We start from the raw sequence: 8,725 nt of genomic DNA, 5'->3' as shown, positions 1-8,725 counted from the left end.
GTTGGGGACCCTATGGGCACAACTGTAGGAACTACAGGTGTGGCCCCCACAGGAAGGAACACTAGCCACCTACGGTGCCATAGGTACATCAACAGCGGAGCAGCTGCTACGCACAAATATGGCCAACACCATAGTGCTATTCGAAGGAGCATTAATGGAAGAGCACAAGGATGACAGAGCCGCGTTGAGAAAGATCAAGGACTTGGCCTTAATTTGGCTGCCCTTCCACGAGACACATTGTACCAGCTGCAGGATGGCATAATAGCAGAGCTTCATGTCAAGGAGGGCCACGCGATCCAGGTAATGAGTGAGAAAAATATCAACATTGAACAGCTCAGCTTGTAGCGTGACGAACTGGTGTCACAGAACCAGCAAATCATGAAGAAATTTGATCAAGCATTTCGGCAAGTCCCAGAGTTGTCCATTGCCGCAGACCTACCAACAGTGATGCAGATCCACTGTCTAGTAAGTGGAGTCCGAAGCACACGTGAGGAAACAACGCGAGTGCTACTGGAGCTGAACCTCCAGATTGCTGAGTTGTGGCTGAAGGCCCAGCCTTCCACTCTTCCAGAAGTTAGAGAGTAGCATGTTAGTGTGATTCAAATAGGACAGGAAGAAATTGGATGGGTAGTGCAGGGCTGTACCGGGATGTTGGACCAAGCCTTTGACGTCCTCACATCTTAACAGGAGGACCCCAACATATAGTGCCTAGAAACATAGGCGTGTGAACTGCATCATTAGTATGATAATGTAAGCGGAACTGCGCAGACAGTCGTCCTCACCCAATAGCTGGCCAAGATGCAGCAAGCAAGGGTGCTAAAAGAGCAGGTGGATGCCACCAGACAGAAGGAGGCACTTCTCAAGGTGCACGTCCAGCCATGGATTGATGAGGTCTTCACCATTATGACCGATATTGAGGGCAAGCTCGCACAGATGTAGGGAATCTATGCGCTAAGGCAGGTAGCAAATCCTCGAAAAGAAGAATCAGAATAGCGCATGCAGTAGGTCCAACATACCGCAGAACAGTGCACTGCAGACCTCGGAGCAGTGCAGGACCAGTTGGAGGGGCTCTACGCCAAGGTTTCTGCACCAGTAGAGTGACTCAGGATGAGTCACAATGATTGTGTTGGGAGCCTATTGGGCATGGAATCCCCCCACAACATGTTTTGGGGCTTAAAGCCCAAGTTTTGGTCAAAGGTTTTGTAAAGACTCCATGAATTGCGGGCACAGAGCACGAAGTATAGGTTAAGTCATAGAGTTTTCCACCCTAAAATATTGTAATGGAATGTAAAGTCATGTCACCCTACCCATGGTCTACGGACCATGGCATTTTATAAATAAGAGCAAGGCTCTAAGTTTTAAATATAGCTAGTAAGAAATAGAGAAAAGAGTATGAATGGTTCGAGCTTAGAGTAGGATTCTAAGTGTATTGGGTCATAGTAGTAGGAAGAGCCTCTACAGCTGAGTGCGTAGAGGCCTAGTAGAGTCCACAGCTGAGTGCACAGACCCCTACAGCTGAGTGTGTAGGGTGGTGTCGAGTCTATAATCTAGATTGAAGATTAATAAAGAGAAGTTGATTCCTATTTCTGTGTATATGTTGTGCATTTCCTTCTTTATTTTTATGAAGTTTTATTTATCACGTGCACTGATATGATTGCTGAATATGCTATAATAATCATTACTCTTACATAAAAAAGCTAAGTAATTGGATAATAACATATTAAATAGCAAGGGACTTGGGTATTATATGGGTTGCGCCTCGAGTAGGGTTGTGCGGAAGTAGCATCATAGGTTGCGAAGGGATAGCAAGTGCGGGTAGCAACATATGCGAAAGGTCAAACCACGGACCTCCAGAAGCTCATCATACAACTCCAGGGTGCGGAAACTTGGTTCTAGCACCCTCCCATACTACTTCGGGTGAGACCTCAGTCCGTGCTTCAAGGACTGCTGCCGAAAGTGCCAGTAGTACCAGGACTTGCTTCGCTAAATCACCTCTGAACCTGGGTCAGGCCCATACAATCCATCACTTAGCAATCCCTAGCATGTGTTGGTGCCACATCTTAGAACCTAGCAAACGTTGGCATGCCTCAACACTTGTTATGTATTGACATGCCTAACATTCCTTGGAACTTTTTAACATCTGTTAGCACTTTCTGAAATTCCCTGCACACCTTGGCACTCCCTAGTTTTCATGCCCTCATAGATAACCTTACTTTTTTTGTGACTTGGGAACCCAACCAAGTCATTGAAAAATTAGTGTTGTGCCTAGACCAAAGTCTCCCTTTGTCTCAAAATGCTTTTTCCATCCTCTTATCGCAATCATAGGCTTTCCTCCTACAAGTCATTATATGAAATTATCCTAACACACTTCATCCATGGGACGCCTAGAATTCACTGACACTCCCTGGCATAATGTCTTATTCATTCATTTCCATGAATTTTTACCTAGTTCTCTCTTGTGATTCCTTGACACTCCCAAACACTTATTGACATGCATTTACAATATTTGGCATATGTCAGTACACCTTTTCATTCCTTGGCATGCCATGGCACTCCTTAATTATCATGCCCTCATAACTACCCTTATTTTCTTTTAGACTTAGGAACCCAACCAAGTTCTGCCTCGACTACAAAAACTTTACCAAGTTACATTTACTACCACTAGACTATGACTTGTTCCCCTAATTGAATATAAATCATCTTAGGATTCTCATGTCCAATCTTAACTCATCCCACTTAACAAGCTACTAAGTCAAGGCTCACATCCAACTATGCCCATAAAACAACTAAGCAACATAGTTTACATCTTCACATGCCATAGCATCTGGCATGTATAAAAATACATTGGCACTACATGGAACACATTATCATCCCCTGCATTCCTTGGCATGATTTTCCACTCCCTAACATTCCCTTACACTCTAGCATGCCTTAGAACTACCTAGCATATACCCTTGTCACTCCCTCCTTAACACAATTGGAACTTGCTGACACTCCATATCACAGACTCTTATCCATTCATTTCCATGCAATTTGAACTAGTTCTCCATTTTCTTCTCATGGAACTCCCTGACACACATTGGCACACCCTAGGACTTGGCACATCTTAGCATGTCACCCTGGCACTCTCGCATTCCTTGGAACTACCTAGCATACGTTGTCACTCCCTCCTTGGCACACCTAGAATTTGCTGACAATCCCTGTCACACACTCTTATTCATTCATTTCCATGCATTTGAAAATAGTTCTCCCTTGCTTTTCCTTGACACTCCATAATTCTCCCTGGCATGCATTGGCACATCTTAGCACCTAGCACACCTTGTCATGTTTCCCTGGGATCTAGAATGCCTTAACACTGCCTAGCATACCTTGTCACTCCCTCCTTAGCACACCTTGAAATCACTGAATCTTCCTGTCACAAACTCTTAATCGTTCATTTGCATGCATTATTTTCACCTAGTGCTCCCTTGTGTTTCCCTAACGCTTCCTAACACTTCCTAGCACTATTTGGCACACCTTGACACCTAGCACATATTGGCTGCATGTCACTCTAGCATGCTAGAATGACTTAGTGATTATTAGCATACCATGTCACTCCCCTCTTACCACACCTAGAACTCATTGACGCTCCCTGTCACACAATCTTATTCATTCATTTCCATGCATTTTGACCTAGTGCTCCCTTGTGTTCCCTAAGAACTCGTTAACACTCAACACACATTAGCACACCCAACTGCAATGAGTTTCACTAATAGTCAATCCAAAAACCCTTCCAGAGTCTAGCTAGTTACTTGTTCTTCACTAAGATATTAGGGTTAAGTTTATTATAGAGTGTTCAGTGTGAAAATATTACTAGGTGTTTTTATCGCATTACTTGGAAGGTGGTTAAACCACAAGCATGACGGTAAGGTTCCTGAATCTTGGATTTTAAAACTAACCAACAAATATATGACTATAATATCTTTGGGAAATTATAGTTCTCTAAAGAGATTCATGGTAGTGATTTTCCCATTGCGCTAGACCCGAGAACTCGATTGTTAATTAGATGCAGATAAGTGGTAGTTTGTTGTCGTAAATGTCAAATGTATAGTTCAGCAACATGATGGAGGCTTACTTATGACATCATAATTCAGTTTTTTATCTTCGTGGTGCAAACCCCATGATGTCCAAGTGTGACACCCTCCTTGCAACAACACCCTTCAACTAGTTACCCAGTGACTTCCTTGCCTTTGATTGCCCTATCCTCATCTTGTTCACTCTGAGTTCCTTCTCCCTTACTCTCCTTTCACTATGCTCTTTTGCTTCCTATTCTCCTTATCATAATTTCTCTTCTCTTTCTACTTCTCACTTCATCCTTCTAGTTAGTTAGGGCTTCGCTAACTGGATTTTCCCTTTCCTACCATTTGGCCTCCCATTTTCTCCCCTTCTATCATTTTCCCTCTTCCCAGGTGTGAGGGAGGAAAAAATCCATTCATGTGTGCTAATGGGTTTCAAAATATCTCCTCACCCTCATTGACTATATCAAGCCGTGTAAACATTATGCCTGTGAGTGTCTATGAGTCTCATCTTAGGTCTTGGGTCAAATTATTTTTGCTCTTTCAACTATATGAGTCGAGCTATATGCCCTTTAACCCCACCATTAATAGAGTTCCTTATACTTGTATCTTTCCCCTGGTATAAAGACATATGTATACGTTATTATGGTATATGTTGAACTTTGGTTATTATCCTCACCTTGAAGTCATTGAGGTTCCATCTAACTCCTCCCTAGTTAATACAAGGTTCATTGAGTTAGAAAAATGTGCCATCAATAATTATAAGTGGTTACATTAAGGAAGGACCATTGGTTGAAGCCTCATCAATGGAGATTGGGTCGATGGTTAGGGTTTTGATTTAGTTAGACACTATTCACTATTATATTTGTGGGCATAGAGTAATTATGATCTACCCCATGTACACAAGGATAACTGAGAAGTGTTTCCCATAATCATGCAAGTGGAAATTCAACATATACAACAGGGTAACCACAAAATATTTATCATAGTTGTACAATGCAAGGTGATAGGAAAATATTTACATTATATATGTGAATGTACTAAGATCAGGACCATTAGCATCATATCTATACATTTACCGCAAGAAAACGGTCATTACAACCCCTTAAAAATAGCCATAAGGCCTTCCTCTTTTGTAGCTCCTTGACCACAAGGGTTTAATTGAAAAACACATACTTCCTTTAAATATTTGTAGGTTGAGGCAACAACTTCAATCCCTTGAACTTAAAGATAAGCAAATATTTGCAATTTGTTATAATAATAAGTCCAGTATGCACACTCCTCATGTTAGAGTTGGGTAGAGAGGGAGAATACTTGATTGATGCCAACCTTATAAATGAAAATCTTTTCCTACTCATTGGTTGGACTCTCCACCACTAGTTGACACCACTAATACACACCAAAAGTCCAAGATACCCATAATATGTGACCTACACCCAAGGGTTTAGACTACACCTCCATAAAATGTGCCTTCAACTTTAGATGTCCCAAAACAGTAATATATTAACCCTAGCCTACTTGTTAGATTTTTGTAACTTTCTCCTTAAATAACATTATTTTTTAACTATTTAATCCACTCACCATATACTCTCTCTTGTTTTCACCCACCTAGTATACAAGAACACTTATGTTTTTAATACAACCAAGTTAAGAGGGCATGTTTATTTCTTACACTTAAATGTTTTCAATACAACCAAGTTAAGAGCACATGTTTCCTTTTCAAATTCCAAAAGTATAACATGTCTATCTCTATAAACTAACAACAAAATAATTGCATAAAAAAGGTAAGTTGAAAATTAAATTAAAATTAGATTAATATTATTATTATAAATACACCAAATATGGAAAAAATGTTTTCAAACACAACCAGAAAAAAAGTGTTAGTTTACCAAATACAACTACAAACTTATTAAGCCATCCTAGATGCATCTTGACCTGGATCTATCAAGTGTCGAGAGGGATCCAATCTCTTGATGTGAAAACCTATTTTTTGGCACTTGATAGATCCAAGTTAAGATGGATATAGGATGGTTATATAATACTATATAATATCTATATTTGTATCTGTGTCTCTTTCTTATTCCCTCTCTCTATCTCACCCCCAAACATAGACACTCTCTCTCCATATCTATCTCTTTCTCCCTCCCTCTTCCTCTCCGCCTCTCTCTCTTCCTTATATCTCCCCTCTCTCCATCGCTCTCTTGTCAGTCCCTCTGTCTCTCTACCTTTCTCCCTCAATGTATTTCTTCTTCCTTCCCTCTCTCTCCCCCTCCAACTTCATCTCTCTCTTAGTCCTCTCTCTCCCTTTCTCTATCACCTACCTCCCCCCCCCCATCACTCTCTCTCTCCCCCCTCCATATCTATGCCTCTCTCTCTCTCTCTTTCCCTTCTCTCCCCCCTCCATCTCTATGCCTCTCTCTCTCTCTCTCTTTCCCTTCTCTCCCAATCTTTACCCCCACCTATTCTCTCTCTTCCCTCCTCTCTTCTCTCCCTCTCTCTCTATCCATCTATCCCTTGTCACTCCCTCTCTCTCCACCTCTATCTCCATATGCCTTATTTCTTTCCTCCCTTTCTCTCCCCATCCAACTCAATATTTCTCTCTCCCCCCCTCTCTTCGTCTTTCTCTCCCCCCTCCAACTCCATATCTCTCTCCCCCCATCTCTTCTTCTCTCTCTCCCCTCTCTTGCTTCCTACCTCCTCTCCATCTCCCCCCATCACTCTCTCACTCTCTTTCTCTCTCTATCTCTCTCTCCACCCTCCATCATTGTCACTATCTCCTTCCCCCTATCTTCCCTTCACTTTGCTTGCTATCATCACTTGGATCCTTAGTTAAGATAGATCTATTTTGGCTCTTACTAATATTTTTATTATATAAATTTCACATCTTTAGATACAAAAGTATTCTCATTTTTAATTTTATTAAAACCATAATTTAATTTATATGGGAATAATTTTGGTAGTCATGAGGATAGAGGTTTTATATATATCTCAAAACTAATTACAACCCTTTTCCTATTAGCTTCAAATAAAAAATGTTATAAAATAAAATAAAATTAAAATATTTTTATTGTGAAATAAGTTATGGTTTTTGGGCATGTGGTATTGATAAGCCATGGTATTCTAACAAAGCCTATTTACAAGTTAATAATATCCATGGTAAAGTGGGGGTGAATATCGTTGGTTAAGAATCTTGTCATATTGTTATAAAATATTTATATTGTGAAATAAGATATGGTTTTTCGGCATGTGGTATTGATAAGCCATGGTATTAGCCCATGCTATCGTAACAAAGCCTATTCACAAGTTCATAATATAAATGACAAAGCGGGGGTGAATATCCATGATTAGGAATCTTGTCATATTCTTATAAAATATTTTGATTTTGAAATAAGTTATGTTTTCTAGGCATGTGATATTGATAATCCATGGTATTGTAATAGTCTATTTCCAAGTTAATAATATCCATGGTTAAGAATATTTTCATATTGTTATAAAATATTTTGATTGTGAAATAAGTTATGTTTTTAGAGCATGTGGTATTGATAATCCATAGTATTGGCCCATGGTATTATAACAAAACCAATTTTTTACAAGTTAATAATATCCACTGTAAAGTGGGGGGTGAATATCCATGGTTAAGAATCTTATCATATTGTTATAAAATATTTTGGTTGTGAAATAAGTTAAGGTTTCTGAGCTTGAGGTATTGATAAGCCATGGTATTGGATCATGGTATTGTAACAAAACCTATTTAAAAGTTAATAAAAAATTCAAAATATAACAAATTAAATTTTATTATTTTTATTATTAATTGAGCCAACATTTAGATTTTTGCACTCATCCCCATACTTTTGACTATTATTATTATTATTACTATTATTATTTAACTAAGCCCATATTTAGAATTGTTTACATACTTACATTACACCAACACATCTACTCTATACTCTATAAATATTGTATTTATTGTTTTTTAGGGAGGGAAATTTTAACATTTTTGAAAAAAATCAGCCTTAATTTTGATGTAACAAAGCCCTCCCAATTCCAATCTTCATTTATGTTCTAAAACAAGTAGTATATTTTCACTTTTCATAGGGTGGAGGGAAAATGAGTAGATATTTTCACTTTTCATAGGGAGGGAGGGAAAACGAGATTGAAGAGAGTTGTGAATTAAATTTTCACTTTTCATACGGTGGAGGGAAAATGAGTAGCATATTTTCACTTTTCACGGGGCAAGAGGGAAAAAGAGATTGAAGAGAGTTGTGAATTAAGGTTTTACCAGTAATAGACTGATATCAAACCCCACCATTGGATCTTCAATCCATTAGTGGCGTCCAGGTATGTTTCATTTCTAACCTCACCATTGGATCTTCAATCCATTAATGGCGCTCAAGTATGTTTCATTTCTAACCTTGCTGCATTTACACCCAAATTTTAGTCTTCTTCCATCCAGAGAGGAGTACACACACCTCAAATATCTGGTTCAAATTTTTCATCCTTGCTTTTAAGTTTACGAGTAGCATATTTTCACTTTTCACAGGGCGAGAGGGAAAACGAGATTGAAGAAAGTTGTGAATTAAGGTTTTACCAGTAGCAAACTGATATTGAACCCCACGATTGGATCTTCAATCCATTAATGGCACCCAGGGTATTTTTTACTTCTAACCTCA

Source organism: Pinus tabuliformis, chromosome 4_1 (genome assembly GCF_031772625.1).
Source record: "Pinus tabuliformis cultivar Carrire ecotype Pingquan chromosome 4_1, CPIR1, whole genome shotgun sequence".
Classification (NCBI taxonomy): Eukaryota; Viridiplantae; Streptophyta; class Pinopsida; order Pinales; family Pinaceae; genus Pinus; species Pinus tabuliformis.
This window is presented reverse-complemented; position numbering follows the sequence as displayed.